General features: G+C 35.6%; 1 long non-coding RNA gene across 1 annotated transcript in view; it reads right to left on the bottom strand.

The window, feature by feature from the left end:
* Positions 1-14,385: 14,385 nt before the first annotated feature.
* Positions 14,386-26,477, bottom strand: part of LOC127172478 (uncharacterized) — a 105,961-nt gene continuing 93,869 nt past the window's right edge. The window contains exons 3-4 of the long non-coding RNA XR_007828629.1: positions 20,655-20,696; positions 14,386-14,991 (exon numbers count right to left, since the gene is read on the bottom strand). This is a non-coding gene — a long non-coding RNA (uncharacterized LOC127172478). The remainder of the gene's footprint in view (positions 14,992-20,654; positions 20,697-26,477) is intronic.

The raw sequence follows: 26,477 nt of genomic DNA, 5'->3' as shown, positions 1-26,477 counted from the left end.
AATGGCGCTATTTAGAGGGTGCAGCGGCCTTCAGATTGTCCTGTTTGATAAAATCAGTGTGGCACTCCAGAACACTATAAAACATGTCATGTGCCATTCTAAAATTTATCCAATTTAAAATCTGATTACATGTTTTTATTCGAAATCTGTGAAATTTGTGGTGAAGGAGAATGTTGGCATATGCTCTGCAAAATTGAAATGCTGTGTAATTACTAAATGATATTGTTCACTCAGCTGGTCATTATCACAAAATGAGCTCAAAATTGACATTTATACTTCTGTAGTTTAACGTTACATCAATGGACCTTTCTCACATTTCCGGGTTTCTCGTAGCGGAAGTCGTCATAGTTGGGTAAAATCCGAAAGGAGTGAATAGTAGAGTACCGCAAATATATTTTTTGCATTCCCATTTGCTCAAATAGTAAAAGAAAAACTGCATGATCCTTTCAGTCAAAGGACAACAATTGAGAAAGACTGATATCGGCAGTCAGAGAGAGAGCAATGTCAAATTAACCGTCCCTCCCATAGACGCGGCATTAGAAATACCCTCGCATAGCGTTAACTAGTTTTTTGTTTTTTTTTGTAACTTTATGAAACTGTGACATAATACAAAATATAGTGTTATAAATGTACATACATATTTTTAAAAATCAAAATGCAAAAAACTTTAAAGGATTTATGATGATGATGACCGTTAAAATGAGAGGGTGCTCGCTGCAGAGCCAAATGGGAGGAGCTGGAGCTCTAGTTCCTCCTCGCTGGGGGTAATGGGTGGAGATAGACACCTAACCACACCCCAAATCCTACCCCTTACCCTATTCTGAACATAACTCCACCTTTTAGTTCACACAGAGGTGGAGCTGGACATCCAGAGAGGGGGAGCTGGAGGCCATTCGGCTTTGCAGTGAGCTGTACTTGGTTAAAACACTTCATTACAGGCTTGTAAAAAAAGGGTCCATACCACAGTAGGTGGCACCCTCGAATAAGCGAATCATTCAAAAACGTTTATTCATTCAGATATGAAACAGGTCACTGTCATCACGAGTGATTCATTGAATCATTTAGTCCACCAGTTTGCTTAAAAGACTTTCAAGAATGAAACAAATGACTCTCTTTTATGAATTAATTAGTGAGACTTGTTCAAAACGCCAATTCAGTCAGGGATTAAACAAACAACTCTTTTCTATGAGTGAATTACTGAATCATTTAGTCAACCGATTCGTTTAATTCCGGAACAAACATCACCGCGTGTTGGTCGGAGACTCAGCAGCTGTTACATTTGTTTGGAACTGGTAATATTTTTTCTAAAAGGTAAGTTATTCAATATTAACTTGTTTATTGAGCTGCTGTGTTAATAAAATGTCATACTCACAATGCTGCAGTGTTGATACCTGCGATAGCTGACACACAATATGGCGTCTGTTGCGTTTGTACAAGAAAAAGGAGAAAGCGAGTTTATTGTGTGAAATGCCACACATTGTAAGGCCACTTTCATATGTACTGACTTTAACAGTCCAAAAGAAGTCTGTTATGCTGTTGAAATCGCAAACATGTATTTGTTGTCTTATTAGCTATTAAGTTGGCTTGAGAATACCAACTTACTGATCTGCTTATATACAGTAAGTATATTCTTCTGAGCCAAAATTTAGTCAGTATCTCCTCCTAGAGCTTTAAAGCAACAACCACCAAACTTGGGTCAGACCTTTAGACTGATCTGAAGTTAGCTGCTATATCTTGTCTAACTAGTCCGAGAACCTGACTATGAAAGCCATCTAAAGTCCCATAGACTTTCAGTGAGGGTGTGAAAACTTTTATACAATGAGACTCATCGTGTATAAGCTGTCTATTGCTATAGTAAAGCTTAACAACTCCCTACTAAAAAAAAATACTAAAACCAGCCTAAGATGCTTTGGCTGGTCTTTCAGGCTGGTTTTGGCCACTTTTTTTTAGCTGTTCAGGCTGGCCTTAGCTCTTCAAGCTGGGAGACCTGCTAAAAGACCAACCGACCAGCTATTTTAAGCTTAAACGAGCTAAGACTAGACAACCAGCCTAGGTTGGCTTTAGCTGTTTTTAAACTGTTTTTAGCCTGGTTTAAGCATTTTTGTTTTCACAAAATTAGCTGGTTTAGCAACATGCTAATCATGCTAGAAACATGTCAATTTTTAAAAACATGCTCACATTAAAAATATGCTAACAACATGCTAGTCATGCTAAAACCATGTTAGCAACATGCTAATCATGTTAAAAAAAACATGCTAGCAGAATGATAATTATGCTAAAACATGCTAGCAACTTCTATCTAAGCTTTTTAAACCTGCTAAAGGACCAACCAACGTAAACCAGCTATTTTTTAACTGGTTTTGGCTGGTTTTAAGCAGTTTTTTAATGAGATCAGTTGGTTTATAGCTAGATTTATTCATTCATGTTAACATGTTAAATACATACTAACAACATGCTAATCATGCTAGAAAAGTGCTAGCAGCATGTTTATTGTGTTAGAAACATTCTAGCAACAAGCCAGACACGTTAGAAATATGCTAACAACATGCTTATCATACTAGAAACATGCTAGCAACATGTTAATCATTCTAGAAACATGTTATCAACATGTTAAGCATGTTAGAAACATGTTTTTTTTTTTTTACCAAATCAGCTGATTTTACTTGATTTTAGCTGGTTTTAGCTATTTTTTTTCATTCATGTTAACATGTTAAATGTAATTTTTAAAAAAACATGCTATCATGTTAAAATCATGCTAACAACATGCTAGTCATGCTAATACATGTTATCAACGTGTTTATCATGTTAGAAACATGCTAGCAACATGCTAATAATGTTAAAACGTGCTAGCAACATGTTAGCAACATCTTTCTATCTAAACTTTCTGCTAAAAGACCAACCAATTTAAACCAGCTATTTTAAGCTTAAATTAGCTAAGAAGACTAGACAACCAGCCTAGGCTGGTTCATTCATGTTAGCAACATGTTAAATCATGTTAAATACATGCCAACAACATGCTAATCATGCTAGAAAAATGTTAGCAGCGTGTTAATCATGTAATAAACATGCTAGCCGCATGCCAGAAACATGTTATAAATATGCTAACAACATGCTAACCATGATAGAAACATACTAGCAACATGTTAATTATGATAGAAACATGTTAGCAACATGCTAGTCATGCTAACAACATGTTAGCAACATCCTTCAGTCTAAACTTCCAAAATTAAAGCTTTTACAACTGCTTTAATTTTCTCTAAACTCTCTAAGTTTGTTCTCAAACATTACTCATCTAGTTTTAACTTACTATCTTAATCAGATACAGTCTTTTTGGGGGGCAAATAGTTTTAACGTTTACTGTACTTTGTTTTTGTAGTATTTTTTGTCTGTATAGGCAAAAAGTGTCGTCACAAGGAGAAATTTCACCAGGCAAATCGATTGTCTTTTGTCAATATTATGCATAAAGCACTTCTCAGAAAGAAATCAATTTCAAATCAAGCAGTTTTGGTCAACCCACATTACCAGCTTGAACATACTGAATCAGAAGTCTTGAACTTTAATGGGAAATTTACTTAAGTTTATATTCATTTTGAAACATAAAGATGCCGCATGACCAAGAACGAAAGAAAGACGCTGTTATGAAACATCTGACCTCTGTATGCTACGGCTGACCAGTCAGAGTAAATCCAGAGCGTTGTGTAATAATTAAAAGCAAATCTTAAATGGAATAGCCGATGTTGAAATGCACTTGTTGCGTAATAATTCATCGAAATTCTTGCCTGAATATTTGTTTATTCCAGTTGTATGTCTCTGTAGGGCTGAGTAAATATGACAGCGTGGGAACATTTTTCAATTACAGAGTTGACCACTGCTAGTTCAAAGAAAAGATCTGCATTAGCGAGATAAAAAACAGGGTTTTTAAGAGTTCCAGAGTGTGTAAATGTCAATAAAAGCCAGATTACACCTTTTTAAAAACCTCTGCTTATTAAAAAATGCTGTTTTCCACTTTGTGAATTTGTTTTAACTGCCATATCGTTGACCTGCACTTCTGGCATCCAACATCTCTAATGGAGCTCTAGCACACTAAACTTACTGTGGAGTGTGTGTGTGTGTGTGTGTGTGTGTGCAGGTGTCTGACAGCAAGCCCCGTGTGGGTGGGTGGATCTGTGAGTGCATGCTTGTTAAAAGGTGTTTGTGTCTTAGACCGTAATAGGCCGGTGTATGTGTGTATTTGAGTATGCTGAGTTTGTGTTTGCGAGAGCAGTTCTGCCGGTTAGCTGTGTGTGAATTTATTTGAGCGACTAAGACAAGCGTGTGTATGTGCGCTCATCAGCTGGAGCAGAACAGGCGCATCGGGGGGAGATGCATTGCTACAAATCTGTCTGTCTAATTAAATAGTCTGAACGCCACATGCGGTGCTATAGCTCTAAACATGAAAACCCTTTGCTTTGTGCTCTGGTAATTATTGAGCCAGTCCTCTCTTGTTCTGAGCTTTAAGGGGCCATCGCCTTCAAAGGACCAAGCTCATTTCCTCTGTGCCGGGCTCGCCTGAGGCTTCGCCTGTGTCACTTGTACTGTGAGTATGAGGAAGTGGGAGTTTGTATTATTTAGTTGAGGTATTGAAGGGGAAGGTGTGTATGGAATATGGATTGAATCTGAGGACGTAGGCATAAGAGCTTACTGTGAGACTAGAGGAATAGAGGATGGTGGGATGATGTCATGAGGAGAGCAGAGGAAAATCAAGGTTTGTAGCAGTAATGCAAAAACATAGAAAAAGGTTTGAACACTTTAGCTTTGTTCAGATTCACAAGGTCCCTGTGCAGTTTTTATTGCTCCATATTCATATGAATATCTGTTGAAATTCATTTAACGTGGCGGAACTTGTACATTTGAAACCCTACAATATCAAACACAAACACTTTGACACAGATTGATTGATTTACACATTTAAAAGTTTGGAATATAGGAATAATAATAATTCTAAAATAATTAGGATTTTTTTATAACGTTTTTGAAATAAGTATCATAAAAAAAAATAATTGTCGATAGACAGATAGATACATACACAGACAGATAGATAGATATAGATTTATGCATTATTTTTTAACTTTTAACTTTTATTTTTTCACATTTATTTATGTATTACAGTGTTTCCCCAGCCATTATATTAGAATATATATATATATATATATATATAATTGATTATCATAAAATTTAAAAAAACAAAAATTTCTGAAAAATAGAAAAGAAAACAATTCTAGGGCCCTATTATTCAAAATGAGATATTTTGACCTTTTTTTCCACTGAAATAAATGTTTTTGTTATTACACAGAGAGTAAGTACTGAAAAAAGTGTATATATATATATATATAGAGAGAGAGAGAGAGAGAGAGAGAGAGAGTCCTAATTATTTTAGACTTATTATTGTTGCAATATTACAAACCTTTGACCAACTTTTGACCGATATTTACAAATCATTCAACAAATCAATCAACAAATACATTTCTGCAGGGTTGGTCTCCCATATATTTAATGAAATATATGAAATAGTGTTATTAATTATTAACAGTTGAGCACCAAATCATCAAATTGGAATGATTTCTGGAGGATCATGTGACACTGAAGACTAGAATAATGACTGCTGAAAATTCAGGTTACCATCACTGGACTAAATTATGTTTTCAAATTTACTTTAAAAAATTGTATTTTAGATTGTAATATTTTACAGTGTTACTAATTTGATAATAAGTCTTTTTTTTTTTTTTTTAAGTTTTACTGTATTTTTTACATATAAATGTAGCATTGGTGAGCATAAGAGACGTCTTTCAGACAAATAGTTTTTAATTATTTCAGATGTCATGTTAATAATAATTACTTGTGGATTGTTGTGACTTTTCTATCAGCTGTTTGGACTCTCATTCTTGTATTGAGTACATTTTCCCTTGCTTGCATTTGGAATTTACCCTTTGATGTGCTCTAACGTACACAGAAAAATTGATGTGGAAGCTGTTTTCTCACAGAAATTGCAAGCAATTTTCACGAATAATTATATAGAAACCGCAAGTAGCACATTGAATTAAACATGAAATCTCGAAATAAAAAGACTGACATAGTATTTTCTAGTAAAAATGCTACATTCATTTTTTGTTTACAACTTTGAAAAATCATTTTTTACACTGTAGGCATCCACTGACCATTGATAATTTCCGAGAAATGGGTGTAGATGTGCTTTCACCATTCCATTTTGCTGTATTCCTGCTTGATTTCCACCCCCTCCAAATTGATCTCACTCATTCTTATCCATCAAACATCAGTGACTTCAATAGTGTCTAAAAGACAACAGAATAAAAGACTCTAGATGATTTTAATGAATGCGTAGGTGTGGGTATGTGTGTGTGTGTGTGTGTGTGTGTGGACATGTACTTCTGTATGCATCTGTGATTGTGTTGATGGGAGACGAGGAGAGGTTGTGCATATAGAAAAAAAGGATTTACAATTTCCTTATGTGCATATGTACGTTCGTGTGCATCAGTTTAATTAAGTGTGTGTGTGTGTGTGTGTGTGTGTGTGTGTGGGTGGAGGTTTTGACTCCGCAGGCGCGTGGCTGGTAATTAGTTCCTTCCACTGCTCTTGGCTGGCAGTCCAAACACAAGCCCAAACTCCAACATTTATATTATCCAGAGGCTAATTACTGAAATGACACAACATTTATAAGAGAGAAACAGTGTGGATCCACACAAACTACAAATCAATATATATTTTGTCTTTAATTGGAGCTGTGTGGGATTAACACAGTGTCAAAAAAGGTTGGGGGGAAGGCAGAGGAAATAAAAAATTAGAGTTAATACATTTTTAAAACTACCATGTTTTAATTAAAGCAACACACTGTAATCCTCCATAAAAATTATCTCTCTTTTTTGTTCGTATTCAAATAGCTGAAGTTCCTTAGGGAATTTTAGTGTAGACACCAAAAAGCTTTCACAGAGTGGGCTGAGAAGTTCAGGACCAAGGGCAGTAACAGATCTGCACTGTAACGTGCATTTGAGGACATCCTCAGGCGAACGCTGTCATCATTTTCTCACCCTTATGTCGTTAAAAATCCATGTGACTTTTTTCCTTCCGTGGAAAACAGAAGCAGATGTTAGACAATGTTCATGCTGCTTTTTCCCCATACATTTAAAATGAATGGGGACATGTGCTGTCAAGTTCTATAAATGACAGTAAGAGCAGCACTGCACTATAACAGTCTTCTTGTGTCATTTTAAAAACTTGCCACAAAAATTGTGGCAAAATTGACTGTTTTTGTTCCTTGTTTTTGCTGCTCAGCAGCGCCTACTTCACTTTCATTGTATGGGGAAAGCAGCGTTAAAATTCTATCCATCATCTTCTTTTGAAGAAGTAAATAAATCATACAGGTTTGAAATGACATGAGTAAACGAAGACAAAATTTTCATTCTGCATTTGCTATCCCTTTAAAGGAACACTCCACTTTTTTTGAAAATAGGCTCATTGTCCAACTCCCCTAGAGTTAAACAGTTGAGTTTTACCGTTTTCGAATCCATTCAGCTGATCTCCTGGTGTGGCGGTAGCAGTTTTAGCATAGCTTAGCATAGATCATTGAATCTGATTAGACCGATAGCATCTCGCTCAAAAATGACCATATATAATGACAATGTTTTTCCAATTTAAAACGTGACTCTTCTGTAGTTACATCGTGTACTAAGACTGACGGAAAATGAAAAGTTGCAATTTTCCGGGCTGATATAGATAGGAACTATACTCTCATTCCGGCGCAATAATCAAGGAACTTTGCTGCTGTACCATGGGTGCAGCAGGCGCAATGATATTACACAGCGCCTGAAAGTGACCGGCACTAAGTTTGTGTAGATGCAGAGTTGCAGCCGGCAGAGTTGGCGGTTGCGTAATATCATTGCGCCTCCTGCACCCATGGTACGGCAGCAAAGTTCCTTGATTATCACGCCGAAATAAGAGTATAGTTCCTAGCCATATCGACCTAGAAAATTGCAACTTCTCATTTTTGTCCGTCTTTGTACACGATGTAACTACAGAAGAGTCAAGTTTTAAATAGGAAAAATATCTAAGCTCTTTGGTCATTTTTGAGCGAGATGCTAACGGTCTAATCGGATTCAATGATCTATGCTAAGCTATGCTAAAAGTGCTACCGCCAGACCCAGAGATCGGCTGAATGGATTCGAAAACCGTAAAACTCAACTGTTTAACTCTAGGGGAGTTGAAAAATGAGCCTATTTTCAAAAAAGGTGGAGTGTTCATTTAACAATGTAGCCAACAATGCAATGTTTACTTGCACTTGTTTACTTGTTTAATTTTCGTCAATCTGAATAAATCCATTTCAGTTTCATATCTTGAAAGTTGTTTATATGTATAAATTATGCATATTCTGATCAAAACTTCAGCACATTTTGAACAAGGTATTTCAGGTCTACACCACACTGTAACAAAAAGTTGTCCCAACTTAAAAAAATAAGCTAACTCAACTAGCAACTGATGACTTAAAGGAGAAGTCCACTTCCAAAACAAAGATTCACATATTATGTACTCACTCCCTTGTCATCCAAGATGTATATGTCTTTCTTTCTTCAGTCGTCAAGAAATTACGTTTTTTGAGGAAAACGTTTCAGCATTTTTCTCCATATAATGGACTGATACGGTGCCCCGATTTTGAACTTCCAAAATATAGTTTAAATGCGGCTTCAAACGATCCCAAATGCGGTTGTAGATCCCAGCTGAGGAAGAAGGGTCTTATCTAGCGAAACAATCGGTTATTTTCATAAAAATAATACAATTGATATACTTTTTAATGTCAAACGCTCGTCTTGTCTTACTCTGCCTGGACTGTCCTCCGGTTCATGACAGTTAGGGTATGTCGAAAAACTCTGATCGTTTTTTCTCCCTCAACTTCGAAAACGTCCTATATCACTGTTTTACCTTTTTTGTTAAGGGTGTTTGATCTTCTTTGCATGTTCACTTTGAAAAGACTGGGTTGGTACTTCTGCAGGATGATTTTGAAATGATTTTTAAAGTTGAGGGAGAAAAAACGATTGGAGTTTTTTGACATACCCTAACTGTCTTGAGGCAAAATACACAGAGTTCAAGCAGAGCAAGGCAAGACGAGCATTTGAGATTAAAAAGTATTTAAATTGTATTTTTTTTAATTAAATAACCGATCGTTTCATTAGATAAGACCCTTCTTCCTCGGCAGGAAGTTTACAACAGCATTTGGGATCGTTTGAAGCCGCATTTAAACTACATTTTGGAAGTTCAAAATCGGGGCACCATATCAGTCCATTATATGGATAAAAATGCTGAAATGTTTTCCTCAAAAAACATAATTTCTTTGCGACTAAAGAAAGAAAGACATGAACATCTTGCATGACAAGGTGAGTATATTATATGTGAATAATATACTTGGACTTGTAAGTGGACTTCTCCTTTAAAGGGATAGTTCACCCAAAAATGAAAACGTTGTTGTTGATTACTCATCCCCATGTCGTTCCAAAAGACCTTTGTTTATCTTCAGAACACAAATGAAGATATTTTTGACGAAATCTGAGAGCTTTCTGCAACGCAAGACTGACACGGAAGAGAAGAAACTGTGAAATAAAGTACTTATTTTTGTTTTCTTTGTGCACAAAAAGTATTTATGTAGCCTTATAAAATTAGTTACACCACTGATGTCACATGGCCTATTTTAACAATGTCCTTACTTGCCTTTATGGGCCATAAAATGTTTCAATTGCAACATTTGTTTTGCAATAATTTGTGTTCTGAAGATGAATAAAGGTCTTATGGACTTGGAATGACATGAGGGTGAGTAATTATTGAAAGAATTTTCATTTTTTTAAACACTTTTGTGTGACAAAAAAACCCAGTTATTTTCTTGTCAAAGCAACTAAAGATGAAGAAGAATGTAGCAATTCAAGGAGCCACAAAACTCATTTGTTCTTTACTTTTGATTTTCAAAGCCTACTACATGATATGGCTGTTATTTGGCTCTTAAAATTAGAAGTAAACATATTAACCTAATAGTCAAATATATTACATCCAGCAGTTGCAATGAAATGCACATCGTTAACACATAAATCTTAAACACGGTGATTATCAACAAACGTTGATATCAACAGCTAATCTTAACTAACAGTGACAGCAGCAGCATTAATTAACTCAGTAATTGAATGTAAAGCTATTTGTTTTTATAGTTACCACAGTTATTTTCAAGATGCAATGCATTCTAGGAAGTTGCACAATAATATGACTCAGTTTGGAACTGTTTGGTTTTGAACAAATGAGCGTCTAAGTAACCTTTATTAGAAACATGTTTACAGTATTCTTATTCAGTTTACACACAAAAATGGATTTTTGGATTGGATTTTGGTTGGATTTTTTTTTTACAGTGCACGCCCTTCAATCTGATTGAAAGCTTTTGAACTGAGCCATTAAACCAATTACAAACTGATTATTTTGGTTGCATGTTAATGTACTGTCAGTTAATAGATGTTTCAGCACCATGGACAGAGCCGCACATCTGCAACTTCAGATCAGTATGGGAAGCATGCCTTAGTATGTGCTGGAATGAAAACTGTGAATAACAGCAGCAAATGTACACTCGGCGCAGATGACAAGTCTATGTCGCAGAATGTAAATAAGCGAAATTGCCAAATTTCCTCTACTGTATTCATCTTTTCTATTCCAAAGAGAGAGCGACGAGAGCCCGTGCGCTCAGCTATCCTGACAATAGCAACTGCTAATGCGCCATTGTGACATGTTTTGGCTTACTATGTGAATAATGAGCTAATTACGTTTCCTCCATTGTGCATTGAGATAATCCTCAGTGAATAGGCGAAAATGATTGTGTTGTCATTTTCAAATTGTAAAGTAATGTTCAGCTAAACCAACTCCAGCAGGCTGAATTCCTCTTTTTGAGCGCCTGCCCCAGAGATCAGCCACTCCGGAGATCAGCAGCTCTGACAGCCTGTAGTGATCTCTGCGCACGCTGTCTCCAACACTATCAGCTGGGGGACAGCATCTCAGTAAATGGAAAATAGTCTGGTGTACAGTGGTGTTCTCGGAGGCATAGTGCGTGTTTAACTGCCAGCGCGGCTGCGACAAGCTCTGCGTAAACCTTCTTTATGACACATCTCCTTGTGATGAGGCATCGCGGCATCAGTGTGGCTTACAACCGTAGCCTGGAACAGCCCTGAGCTTGGCTGTTTGTTTGTCTTATTAGCGCTTGCTGAATTAAAACAATCCTTCAAACGCGTCATTGTCATCCGGGGGTCCGTGGGCCCCCGAGGGTACTGCAGGGAGTTTGAGAGAGACAGATAGATAGATAAATGGATTGTAATTACTCTTTGTATTAAAGTATAATGAATGATATATGAAGTGTATACCTATCTATCCATCTAGCTGTAATTAATTGTTATATAGTAAGAAAAGCAGTTAACTTAATACGAGTTTGTATCTCACAATTCTGACTTTTTTCTCGCAAATACGAGTTTGTATCTCACAGTTCTGATTTTTTTCTCGCAAATACGAGTTTGTATCTCACAGTTCTGACTTTTTTCTCGCAAATACGAGTTTGTATCTCACAATTCTAACTTTTTTCTCACAAATACGAGTTTGTATCTCACAATTCTGTCTTTTTTCTCGCAAATGCGAGTTTGTATCTCACAATTCTGACTTTTTTCTCGCAAATACGAGTTTGTATCTCACAGTTCTGACTTTTTTCTCGCAAATACGAGTTTGTATCTCACAATTCTAACTTTTTTCTCACAAATACGAGTTTGTATCTCACAGTTCTGATTTTTTTTCTCGCAAATACGAGTTTGTATCTCACAGTTCTGATTTTTTTCTCGCAAATACGAGTTTGTATCTCAATTCTGTCTTTTTTCTCGCAAATGCGAGTTTGTATCTCACAATTCTGACTTTTTTCTCGCAAATACGAGTTTGTATCTCACAGTTCTGATTTTTTTCTCGCAAATACGAGTTTGTATCTCACAGTTCTGACTTTTTTCTCGCAAATACGAGTTTGTATCTCACAGTTCTGACTTTTTTCTCACAAATACGAGTTTGTATCTCACAGTTCTGATTTTTTTCTCACAAATACGAGTTTGTATCTCACAGTTCTGACTTTTTTCTCACAAATACGAGTTTGTATCTCACAGTTCTGACTTTTTTCTCACAAATACGAGTTTGTATCTCACAGTTCTGATTTTTTTCTCACAAATACGAGTTTGTATCTCACAGTTCTGACTTTTTTCTCACAAATACGAGTTTGTATCTCACAGTTCTGATTTTTTTCTCGCAAATACGAGTTTGTATCTCACAATTCTGACTTTTTTCTCGCAAATACGAGTTTGTATCTCACAATTCTAACTTTTTTCTCACAAATACGAGTTTGTATCTCACAGTTCTGATTTTTTTCTCGCAAATACGAGTTTGTATCTCAATTCTGTCTTTTTTCTCGCAAATGCGAGTTTGTATCTCACAATTCTGACTTTTTTCTCGCAAATACGAGTTTGTATCTCACAGTTCTGATTTTTTTCTCGCAAATACGAGTTTGTATCTCACAGTTCTGACTTTTTTCTCGCAAATACGAGTTTGTATCTCACAGTTCTGACTTTTTTCTCGCAAATACGAGTTTGTATCTCACAGTTCTGACTTTTTTCTCGCAAATACGAGTTTGTATCTCACAGTTCTGACTTTTTTCTCGCAAATACGAGTTTGTATCTCACAGTTCTGACTTTTTTCTCGCAAATGCGAGTTTGTATCTCACAATTCTGACTTTTTTCTCGCAAATGCTAGTTTGTATCTCACAATTCTGACTTTTTTCTCGCAAATGCGAGTTTGTATCTCACAATTCTGACTTTTTTCTCGCAAATGCGAGTTTGTATCTCACAATTCTGACTTTTTTCTGAATTGTGTTCAGATTTACGTTGCACTTTCTTTCTCAGAGTTGTATGATATAAACTTGCAATTGCGAGTTATAATTCTGACTTATTTCTCGCAAATACAAGCTTGTATCTTGTAAATTCTGACTTTTTTTGCAAATACGAGTTTGTATCTTGGAATTCTAACTTTTTTCTCGCAAATGTGAGTTTGTATCTCATAATTCTGACTTTTTTCTCACAAATGCGAGTTTGTATCTCACAATTCTGACTTTTTTCTCGCAAATACGAGTTTGTATCTCACAATTTTGACTTCTTTCAGAATTGTGTTCAGATTTACGTTGCACTTTCTTTCTCAGTGTTGTATGATATAAACTTGCAATTGCGAGTTATAATTCTGGCTTTTTTCTCACAAATACGAGCTTGTATCTTGTAATTCTGACTTTTTTTCTGGCAAATGCGAGTTTACGTCGCACTTTTTCTCAGAATTGTATGATATAAACTTGCAATTGCGAGTTATAATTCTGATTTATTTTTTTGCAAATACAAGTTTGTATCTCGTAAATTCTGACTTTTTTTGCAAATACAAGTTTGTATCTTGGAATTCTGACTTTTTTGTGAGTTGATGTCACACTTTTCTCAAACTTGTATTTTATTAACTTGCAATAGCAAGTGATAATTCTTACTTTTTTCTTGCAAATATGGCTATGTCACAGATTTTTTCTCGCAAATGCAAGTATGTATCTCACAATTCTAACTTTTTTCTCGCAATAGCGAGATTGTCACTCTTTTTTCTTAGATATGTATGAAGTAAACTTGCAATTGTGAGTTCTGCCTTTTTTTCTTGCAAATACAAGTTTGTATCTCATGATTCTGACTTTTTTCTTGCAAATGCGAGCTTTGTCACACTTTTTTCTTAGATATGTATAAAGTAAACTTGCAATTGTGAGTTCTGCCTTTTTTCTTGCAAATACAAGTTTTGTCACACTTTTTCTCAGAATTGTATGTTATAAACTTGCAATAGTGAGTTATAATCCTGACTTTTTCTCACAAATATGAGTTTGTATCTCACAATTCCGACTTTTTTTGCTTGCAGTTGTGAATTATATGGCAATTCTGACATTTTTTCTCAGAATTGTGAGATATAAAATCCATTTATAAGGGGAAAATAATTTTCTCAGAATTGCGACCTTTTATTTCACAATTATGACTTTAGCATAAAACTATTATGAAGTCAGAATTGTGAGATATAAACTCACAGTTCTAAAAAAAAAAAACTATTCTAACAATTCTCACAATTCTTTCTTTATTTCTTAGAGTTGCGACTGTATTTCTCACAGCTGAGTTTATATCACACAATTCTGACATTATTTCTCATAATTGTGTCTTTTATATTATACAGTTACTTAAATATGATTCTATCTATCTATCTATCTATCTATCTATCTATCTATCTGTCTGTCTGTCTGTCTGTCTGTCTGTCTATTTGTTTTTTGTTTGTTTGTTTGTTTGTTTTTCCTTAAATGGATCACATTCTTACATCTGTCATGTGGCATGATGACTCCAGTACATGAGAGAGTAGGTCAACGCTTTAGTAAAAATATTCCTTAAACCATTAATAAAAGTGATCCAGTGTTTCAGAGTATTTTTATATCATCAGTTCCCTGGACTCTTGAGAGTCTGGGGTGGGAGGGGGTCCCTGGGTCCAAAAAAGTTGACAGCCCCAGCTTCAGACAACCGGATGGCGGTTCCCCGAGTGCCCCCCCCTCCCGTTCAAGAGACGACATCTAAAGGCCTAATTACAGCACTGGCTCAGCCTGCAACCGGGCTGACCGTTTTTGCTCTGGCTTTTATTCGGCGTCTCTGACACTGTCGTCCCCAGGGCGCTCTTCCCAGAAAACGCAAGGAGGGAAGCGCTTCTCTGGCTCTCTGGCTCTCTGGTCTCTGGCCCTGATTTGGAAAGGGGGATGGGTGATGTGAGAAATCGAGTGCCCAGCTTCATATCGCTGACAGCTCATTACCACGGAAACAGCACTGTCCTGACATCAGCACTCCAGCCTCATCTCTGGAAGAAAAATAGAGAGAATGAAAGTGGTAGGGTAGTTTTATTCTCTCCCACTCCCTCTCTCTCCAATTAAGATATTAAACCAAAGAGTAAGGGTGTCTGAGCTGGATTAGTCTGTGGCTTTTTTCATTGGATAATCAAGCACTGGGACTCTAATAACAAAGAGAGGGAGCCAGAGCGAGAGAGATGGGGTAGTGGCTTTGCTGGCATTGCATCATAACTGCATAACAGGTGAATGTTGCCCGTAAGTGAGCAGAACATCATTGTGCACAAATCTAATTGCGCCAGGGAAGGATGTATGAGACAATTCGCCATTTTTATCCCAAAAACTACAGCAAGCCCGGCTCACAGGATGTGAAATTTAAAAGTCTGTAATTAATAAATGAATTCATTAAGTGATAGATTAAATAACTTGTGATTTCCTGGCATGCACTTAAGTGCTTTAAGTGAGTGTTTCAGTTCCCACTGTCCCACAGAGTGAATCTGGTAATTAATGGTCTCTCAGCGGGGAGCGCTGAGTATGGCAGATGGCATGGGTTACTCGGAGTGAAAGCAACACTGCTGAGCTCGCATCCGAAACGGCGGTGGAGTGATGAGATCTCGCTCTGAACATGAATCAGCGTTTTTGATTAGACCCCCAAGATATGAATGATGCTACGGCCGGCTTGTTTCCTAATCAATGTACCGCAAGTTTTTAATTTTAAAAGGCAGGATGTAGAGTTATACTGCAATTTATTTAATAGTAACACCTGGATGGTTTTATTGAAAATGTTATCAGTCAAAAATACAGGGCTTTTTGTCGTTTTTTTTTTTTGTCTGAGCAGTACAGCCAATCTAAATTCCCTATGTTAAAAATGAAGTCTTACAAGGTAACGGAATATAAAATAAAAAGAATGGCAGATATTTAGGCCAAAGTGGGTGAAAATAAAATCTAACGTAACAAAGATACACATTACAAAAACACATAATTAATACATAAATACACATTATAAATACATAAATAAACACATAAATAAAACAAACAGTGCTTTATTTATTTATTTATTTGGCACAGTATGTTTATTTAGCAGTACAAATTATGAAACTGAATGAACAAATATAAAAATAAAACACTATATTCACTTCACTGTATAAATTATTGATTCTTTTTTAAGCAAGTATATTAAAGTTCTTCAGTCAAGAGCAGTGAGTGATTTTACTCCTTGTGTTTTGTTGTTTTATTACCATTGAAGTGATAGTTCACATGTCGTTATTTACTCACACTCAAGTTGTTTTAAACCTGAATTAGTTTCTTTCTCCTGTTGAACATATTTTTTTTTTTTTTTGAAGAGTGTTGCTGGTTCCCAGTGACTTCCATAGTATTTATTTATTTATTTATTTCACTGGGGACCAGCTTTTGTGTTCAGCACAGAAAAGAAATTAATACAGGTTTGGGACAACATGAGAGTGATTAAATAATGACAGAGTTTTAATTTTGGGGTTAACTATCCCTTTAATGACAAGCGCCAGCATTTTTAGTACTTTTAGTGCGCTGTCACTTAAAGAGCTGTACACATCTATTATACAGATACACATCCGTTTTTATTTCAGCTGTTTTCTTTTACTTTAGACATAATCAGCTGTGTTTATATGCAAACCTTGTGTGTTTTTGATAGTATTCGCAGTAGGGATGCACGATATTGGATTTTTGCTGCTATCCAATATGCCAATATTATTCATATTTATGTTTATATTATAAGTCATTTTGGCCAAATAGTCGATGCCGATATATTTCCTTTTGTTTGGAAACAACACAAAGACTCTCCTGTGCAGAAATTATAAACAAATTATTTTTAATTTTGGTTAGTTTTTAACAAGAACTTATTTGTAATAAATTAAGTAAACAATAATAAAGTTCTTTTATAATGACAGTACACTGAAGCTTTGAAAGTAACTATAAATAAACTATATATAACAATCACTGCATTTTTTCCTGGAAAAATGCAGTGGTGACGTTAACATTTTATTTTAAGATTTAACATTTGTACATGGTCTTAAGCAAAAGTGTTGCAAAACTTCTGAAAATCTGTTGGAGCTCCTAATTTAAAAAAAATACTTAAACTTAAAGCTTAAAAAAATAGGAGCACAGTCAAAATTTCAGGAGCAACTTCTAATCAGTAATCCAAAAATCTGATCAAAAATTAGCCTTACCATTACAAGGTGATATTTGACTGCTTAAAGTGATTTACAGGGGAATTTTTCTAACTTTATTAAAAGTATGTCATCTTTTATGTCAATTTTTTAAAATATATTTTATAAGCTTTTTAAAATTTCTAATTAAAACAACACAATACGAACAAGCAGAATAGGAAATTGCTAATTAACAAAATTAATTTGTACTACAGAGGTGGCACAAAAGAACACAAGAGTGGCTTGTAGGCGTATTTTCATGTTTAATGAGGCTTAGAGGTGGCAAGAGTGCAATCAAATTCATAATTCATGTTGAGATTAATGTTTCAAATATAACATTTTGAATATAGAAATATTAAATGATTTAAATAACTGAAAAGATACTTTAAAAATGAAACTAAATCTGCCAGTAGGTGGCGGCAAGTCACTGATTTAATTGCTGAATCATTCATTCATTTGATTCATTCGAACGGCTGATTCATTCAGGAATAAAGCAAGTGACTGTCTTTATGAATGGAAAATTGAATATATGACTCACTAGATTCATTTAAAAACTCATTTTCATTTATAAACAAAACGCCACTGTGTTTGAATGGAGATGCGCAGCGGTTCAGTTTTGTCTTGTTTCAAACTATTTTTGACGACGACGAAATAGACCAAATTCAGGCAATAGTGTTATAGTCAGACAATGTAAGTCACTTAATATTAACTTTCTGTTTATTTAACTGTTGTATTAAATCAATATCTCATTTACAAACTCCCTTAAAAATCATTAAAAGCTGTCACTCATCTTAGTTCATCGCGATCTCACAAAGTTCCATTATAATCAACGAAGCTCTCTACACTGCACAATGAATCTCTTATTTACACTCTCTCTACACTTTGTTTATGAAAGGATTTGTGAGATATGTCTGTGATACATTACTCAACGTTGCAAAAACAAGTAGAAACCTTTCAAGCTCCCCCCCAGCACAAACATGATCGGTCAGTTGCACTGGTTTCTTAATCGCACGCACTGAAATGGTCGCAATGTAGAGCCCAGTTTTATTAGAAGTAAACCAACAGCGCCCCCTATGGAATTAAAAAGAACTGCCAGAACTGAACTGATAGAATGTATACTACAATATTTCTTCAAAACCAGGTCACGGAGACATTTTAATCATCCACGATCAAAAAATGTGATATCGAAAACTCTAATATGAACTGTTGTTAAACTGAATGACGTTTTGGTACATGTAGTACATGAAAAATGTAAAAATGTATGGTAGTTATTGTTTTTTGTTCAGAAAAATTAATTAAATTAAATTAAACCAAAAGAGGACACACTGTAATGTAAAAGAAAAAAACTTATTATTTTGAAGTTTGAAACTCCAATAGAAATCCAAAGTCAGAGAATCAAAAAAAAAAAAAAAAATTCTGAAATACCTGGCGCCCTAAACCTCAGTTCTCTGGGGTCGTATCACAAAAACATCCTGTCTTAAGATCTGACAAGTTGTACGTTTCTGAACTGACATCCCCATGGTAACTAAACAGATGAGATAGGTATTACGAGGATTTGTGAATTCTTTTTTGTGTAGCCTCTACAACAAGGAGGATTTAAAACATTATCCCTTCACTTATTTGACAGTTACTCAAAAACTATTGATTTAATCAGCTTGAATGAAACTAAAAATCTTAAACAAGTGTTGTTCTCAAAACAAATGTGATAATTTCAAAACCAGCCCTTTGTCACTGACATCATGGATCAGGAAAATTGCAGTGGATAGTGACAAGCAGGTGTTTCGGAAAGTGCTGGGGTACTATTATGTGTTTCGGGAGAAAATAAAGCCAAAAGGGGCCTTTTATCCCGAGCGGCTTTTAGCCTCGTTGTTCCCCGTGTTTGGATTAGTAATTTCACGAATGGTTTTAGTTTAAAAAGTTTCCACCAAGTCGACTGTACAAATCACTGTCATCTTGTTCCATTATGTAAATGAGCTGTCAGTTTGCGGTATTATGTGATGATCTTCGCATTGGAAAAGCTTTTGCATGGATCACTGTTTAGACATTGACACTGTCACGTTCTGCGCGGTGATGTTCGAGCATCTTGCCCTGTAGTGCACGTCTAGAGTTTAAATCCAGTAATATCACTTTAATGAACTTCTAAAACTGCGTCTCATTGGCATGAAAGCCTCAGATGCCGAGGAGACGCGTCTGAGAGGAAAGTGAAGAGGCAAAACATCTGCGCTCCAATTTTTAATTAGACTTGGCTCTTTCTCGTCCGTTTCTTGTTGAGCCAGTGCCGGGTTTCTGGCCTCAATGACCGAACGATGGGCTTCTCTCAGACTCAAATGAGAATTTAGATCACCAAAGCAGGCCAAGGGAACCTTTGCGTGTGTGTTTGTGTGTGAATAAACATGATTGCTGCCTTTTGCATGGAGTAATCTCTGTTTGTAAGCGAGTTAGCTGGATTCTTCAGTAGTGTGGAATTAGCTCAGCTGTTCTCAAACGGTATCGCTATTCCAGTAACAAGTTGCTTTTTCAAACGAGTAGAGATGTAATGCATTAAATGCTACATTGTCTTTTTGGTAACACTTAATGGTAACAATAAGATTCTATTTGTTAACATTAACCACATTAGTTAACATAAACTTCAAATGTACTTCTAAAACATTTGTTATTTTTAGTAAATGTTATTTTTTTTAGCATTTACTAATACATTATTAAAACCAAAAATTGTATGTTATACAATATTTAAATATTTAATGACCTAATTGTGAACTCACAATGAATAGCTGTGTTTTTTATTAACTAAAGTTAAATTAGATTAATAAATACTTTAACACATATATTGCTTATTGTTAGTTAAAGCATTAACAAACGTGACACTGTAAAGTTTTTTGTTTGTTTTTTTGGTGTGAGTGGCATAGTCGAAAATGTCAGTGACAAAAAAAGAAAGTAAAATATATGATTTTTATGATATTTCTCATTATTATGATTTAGTAACTCATTATATTAAGAAAACTTCTTGAGAAAAAATTGAATAATTATGATTTAGTATCTTGTAATTATGATTTCATGAAGTGGGTTGATTCTGACTCACAGGCTTTCGTTTTGATTTGTTTTTGGATTCAGTTCAGTTCAGTTCAGTATCGATTATTTTGTACATGCCAAATTTTCTCAAGGAGACAAAAAATCTCTCAACTAATGCTGTAAAATATAAATGTTTAAAAAAAAGTTACATGTATATCATTTTTAACAGTTCATTTTTTGAAGTACAGGTATATGTGAAAAAAAAAATCATAAAATTCATAAAAACCTTCTTCATACATAAATAAAACACTAAAAAACAGTATAAAATTATAATAAATATGTTATATGGTGCATATATCTAGCAAAATGCTCCTCTCTAGAATTATTTTCTAGCAGACTAACAAGATTATAGTAATTGAATATGTTTTTTTCTGTTAAAGGAGAAATCCACTTCCAGAACAAATATTTACAGATTATTTACTCACCCCTTTGTCATCCAAGATGTTCATGTCTTTCTTTCTTCAGTCCTAAAGAAATTGTTTTTTGAGAAAAACATTTCAGAATTTTTCTCTATATAGTGGACTTCTATGGTGCACGTGAGTTTGAACTTCCAAAATGCAGTTTAAATGCGGCTCTAAGTGATCCCAGCGAGAAAGAAGGTTCTTATCTAGCAAAATGATTGGTTAAATGCTCGTCTCAAATGCTCGTCTTGTCTAGCTCTGCGTGAACTCTGTGTATTCCGGTTCAAGACAGTTAGGGTATGTCAAAAAACTCCCATCTAATTTTCCTCTTCCTACATTGCTGTTTTAACTTTTTTGTAAAAGGTTTTTGATCTTCTTTGCACGTTGACTTTGTAAACACTGGGTCGGTACTTCTGCAGCGATGTAGAACGATTTTGAGGTGGGAGGAGAAAATGAGATGGTTTTTCGACATACCTGTCTTGAACTAGAGATCAGACAAGATGACAAGACGAGCATTTGAGGTTAACAAGTATAGTAATTGTAATTTTTTTTAGAAAATAACCAATCGTTTTGCTAGATAAGACCCTTCTGCCTCGGCTGGGATCATTTAGAGCCCTTTGAAACTGCATTAAAACTGCATTTTGGAAGTTTAAACTCATGGGCACCACAGAAATCCACTATATGAAGAGAACTCCTGAAATGTTAAATGTGATGTTTATGTGGCATATTGTTTAGAAGCTGTTATTGATGTCTTTTTGCAGTTAAAACGCTGATTGAGCGATTACATGAGACAGGATACAGATTTCAGTAAGTTGTACTCTTTCTTTTAACATACTTTCAGATGTTCATTCATTTTTATTTTGTGCTGTAAACAATCAGTTCACGTGCTGCCGCTTCTCTTGTACTGAGGGGCTAAAGCAATCTTTCACTCCACATTAAACAGCACCAAAATGGCATTTATTGTTTGAATACTGTAATAAAATGACAGAATTTGAAATCCAAGACTTTGTATCATACCAAAAGTGACAAAGCACAAAGCTTATTGCGATCTGGATGTGAGGTGCGCTACAATATTACATTCATTAACTGAAAACAGGCTAAACTAATCGATTCTTGGGATTTAAGAATCAATGTCATTTCATAAAAATGAGAATTGATTAAAATCAAGACATTCAATTTTTTTATATAATAATGAGAATTTGTCATAATAATGACTTATTGTGAGATGTTGAGTCATTCTTATTATTATTATCTCAATTTTACAAAAGGTTCTCATTATTAGAATATTTATTTATTTATTATTATTATTATTACTTTTTTTTTTTTTTTTTTTTTTTAATGAAGCAGAAATGGATTTCATTACTAAAAAAGTGAATTACTACAAATTTGCCATGTACTTTTTAAAGCAGATTCATCAGAGTATACCTCCTAGCAGTAAAAAATTAAATAAAAAATTGTGCAGGGCAATATTTGTTTAAAAGCTGCTGGCCATGATTGTTTTTGAGAGTTTTGTTTTTTTATTATAGTGTGAGTGCATGGCATCATTTGAGCGGCGAGATCGCCGCCAGGCATTCCCTTCGGTGCATATGCTCCCCATTTTTACGCTCTTGGTTCTGGGTTAAATACAATTTAAGCTCTGTTGACAACATCTGTGCCATGCCATCCCGCCGATTACCACAGAAAATAATTCTGACACATCCCACAGTTTGTAGGAAAACAGTGTTTGTTTGTGTTACAAACTGTGGGACGTTTCGAAACAATTCTGTGGTAATAAACCGCATGTCACAACTTTTTAATCAGTTTTAGATTTAATCCAAAAACTTTGAAAACAACTAGTGGTCTTGTTAGCTAGTTTCCAGCAGCAATGAGAAAAATAATGATCAAATTGTGGTTTGGATATTTCTTTAAGCATTCAACCAATTACAGCACATTCATCCTATATTTCTTCACTTAGAAGCAAGAGTGCAATTTGCTTTAATTAAAGCTAATTTGTTCACCGCACAAGTAAACATATCCATCAACTGTGCACTCTAAGCAATGTGTGTCGAGAGAAACGGGTTACGGGTTTTCAAACCAATACCACTTTCCACCACATTTTTACAGTCCATAGCTGTCTGTCATGAAATTTGAAAGCCTGAGCCTCTAAAGGACTGAACCCGAAATATTACAAATCCTGATGTATCCAAAGACCACGGAGCGGAAAAATCACAAATCCAAAGGTTCTCTGAGACTAGAGGGCTGTCAGAGTGATTACTGCCCGAGGCGGCGCTCATCCCCGCAAAGAACAAAGTCTGGGGCTGACAATAGTTCCACGCTCGTATGCGATAAAAATAGCCAGATTACAGTTCCTGCTCCCTGTCCGTAAGAGGCAATAACGGCGAGCATTATAGGGGATATTTTGTTACAAAAAGACACCACGGCTCAATAATCTTCAGCTTCGTAAATCTCCGTTACATTCGAACGCTGTGAATACAAGCATCCAGCTGCCTCGTGACAGGTCTGAGCCCTTGAAACTCTGAATAGGCGAGATGGAAACAATGCAGGATGAACTTCCTCAGCTGTACGTGACCACAAAGCGAGGAGAAAGAGTGACGGAAAGGAAGGAGGTGTGGTAATGGTGAAAGATGCTTAATAAAACAGACTTCTCGCTGTTCTTCTCACAAGAAGTGTGAACGACACCCACATCACACCACTTACAAACGTGCAACCTTCTCCCATGTGGCTGATTAGATTCGGAACGCCGCTACAGTCGCTATTTGTGCGCCTACGTATATGTGTATGTGTGTTTATACACATCGTGCATCATCAGTGACAGTCGCAGTTGAAAAATGAGATTGTGCTATTGCTCTCCTTTCGATTTCTTCCGCAGCGCTTCCTTTTTCTCAGGGCAGGCCCGCGAGTCAGAGCCGCAGATGGGGCGAGCGCGTCCACGGTCCCCGCGCTTTCAGTCTGGGCCCGTCAGGAGCCGAAAAACATGGAGTCTTTGTCTGCATTTAATGAGAAACCGCAAGCCCAGAGGGCAGATGTAGAGGAGTCCATCCGAGCAGAACATCCTTTTCTGTCTTTCTCTCAGCTTCGATCTGTTGGAGACCTCAGCCACACATGGAGAAACGTCTGCCATTTTCTTCTGTTTGATAATGAGTCTCCTTAAATATCCTCATCATTGCCAATCACTCGTAAGCAATATTTGCTCCATGCCGCTCAACAAACTACAAGCGGCAACAGATTTGTTTATGAAATGGCTTGTAATTAAACTAGTATGAGTTTACTCTTTGAGGAGTTAAAAAACTCCTACACTAGATCATGCGGTTCAACTTCTGAAACTCAAATCTTACATAAAATTCATCTTCAGGTTGAAAATTTCTCATCATAATGACTTGGCGTGTCATAATAATGAGAAACTTTCTCTAAATTGTGGGTGGTATCTCATAATATACAAAACCATGATCTGCACTCACATATTAAAGTCTTTTCTTTTTGTTTTATTATACATATATCACCAAAGGAACAAGGATACGAACGTTTCAGCTCAAAGGGCTTCTTCAGTGTGCTAAACAATACAAATCTTCCACCCACTTTTTAAATCACCAATTTTGACCTCGTCATTCATTCACCAATGTTTATTCACACAAGCTTATGTATTCCATTTCAATATTGGAAAATTTTCATTTAAAAATCACACATATAATCACATGCACCACTGCATTATACATCTCTTATTGGCACATAAAAATATATAGGATTTCATTTTTGCACTCTTGTATAAACAGGCAGTTAACATAAACCACCAGCAGAATTTATTTTTAACTATGGAAAATTCAATGGTTAAAGTCATCAGATATACTTTGTCATTAATAATCATTATTTTGCACTCTGAATGCTTAAGTTAAACAGAAAGATTCAACTCCTCATTCATACCCTTTGGAGTTAGTGATTTGAGTTTATAGATACAAAATGCTTATTGTTTCAATAATTCTTTATTTATATTACCTCCTCTACACAATCCAATAACTTCCTCTATACCTATACATTCTGATTGTTTGATGTCATGTCCCAGTTCATTAAAACATTGGTGATTGAATGATGACGTCAAAATTGGTGATTTAAAAAGTGGGTGGAGTATTCATAGTATTTAGCACACTGAAGAAGGCCTTTGAGCGGAAACGTTTGTCCTTGTCCCATTGGTGATATATGTGACCCTGGACCACAAAACCAGTCATAAGGGTAAATTTTTTACAGTTGTCCAAATGAAGTTCTTAGCAATGCATATTACTAATCAAAAATTAAGTTTTGATGTATTTAAAGTGGGAAATTTACAAAATATCTTCATGGAACATGGTCTTTACTTCATATCCTAATGATTTTTGGCATAAAAAAAAATCGATCATTTTGACCCATACAACACATTTTTGGCTATTGCTACAAATATGCCCGTTTTGTGGTCCAGGGTCACATGTGTATAATAAAATGGAAAGAGAAGACTTCAATATGTGAGTGCGGATCATGATTTGGTATATCAAGTCATTTCATTGCTTAACGCACCCAAACGAAAGATAGGGTGATGAAAGAGCACGGTGCTCTTTGTGACTTTGTATGACTCTGCCAAACATTCTCATCAGAACACCAGTCGTAGTACTCTTGTGAACGCGTGTCAGCTGACACGGAAAAGAAGAAATTGTTGAAAAAACTTTTGTTGTCTTGTAGCTTCATAAAATTAAGGTTGAACCACTGATGTCACATGGACTACTACCTTTCTGGGCTTTAAAGGAGAAGTCCACTTCCAGAACAAAAATTTACAGATAATGTACTCACCCCTTGTCATCCAAGATGTTCATTGCTTTCTTTCTTCAGTCATAAAGAAATTATGTTTTTTGAGGAAAACATTTCAGCATTTTTCTCTATATAAAAGACTGATATGGTGCCCTCATTTTGAACTTTGCAAAAAATTGAAGCCAAAATACACAGAGTTCAGGGAGAGTGAGACAAGAAGAGCATTTGACATTAAAAAGTATTTAAATTGTATTTTTTTTAAACGAAAATAACCAATCGTTTCACTAGATAAGACCCTTCTTCCTTGGCTGGGATCGTTTGAAGCCATATTTAAACTGCATTTTGGAAGTTCAAAATCGGGGCACCATATCAGTCCATTATATGGAGAAAAATGCTGATATATTTCCCTCAAAAAACATAATTTCTTTACGACTGAAGAAAGAAAGACATGAACATCTTGGATGACAGGGGGTGAGTACATTATCTGTCAATTTCTGTTCTGGAAGTGGACTTCTCCTTTAAATGTGTTAGTTTCATTGCTGTCTATGCAGGGTCAGAAAGCAATCGGATTCAGTCAAAAATATCTTTATTTGTATTCCAAAGATAAATGAAGGTCTAATTTGGAACGACATCAGGGTGAGTAATTAATGACAGGATTTTCATTTTAGAGTGAACTATCCCTTTATTATACTAGAAGCAACAACAAATGTGTGTGAAATAATGGCTTGTAAATAACCCAGCACAATTTTACCAGACTTCTGTGAAGCTTTTAGAGACTCCTAAACTAGATCATTTAGGTGAACTTTTGAAATTGAGTTCCAAAAGCTCAGATCTTACATAAAACGCATCTTCAGGTTGTTTTACACGGTGTTATTCGATCAAACGGCATAATGCCATTCCTCGCGTCTTCTACCTCACTGAGGCACGGAGCAAATTGCATTAAGGAGAATTACAATGAAATTAAATCAGATTCTCTTCCTCGGCTAATGCTGCGAGCTCACCATCGCCGATACCTCAATGACAATTTCCCTTCCCGGATGGCTGAATACTGATGAGTAGACTAAACCTGACCATTTT

The sequence above is a fragment of the Labeo rohita genome, chromosome 10 (genome assembly GCF_022985175.1).
Source record: "Labeo rohita strain BAU-BD-2019 chromosome 10, IGBB_LRoh.1.0, whole genome shotgun sequence".
NCBI lineage: Eukaryota > Metazoa > Chordata > Actinopteri > Cypriniformes > Cyprinidae > Labeo > Labeo rohita.
The sequence above is the reverse complement of the archived record's forward strand: the minus strand, read 5'-3'. Positions and strand labels throughout refer to the sequence as shown.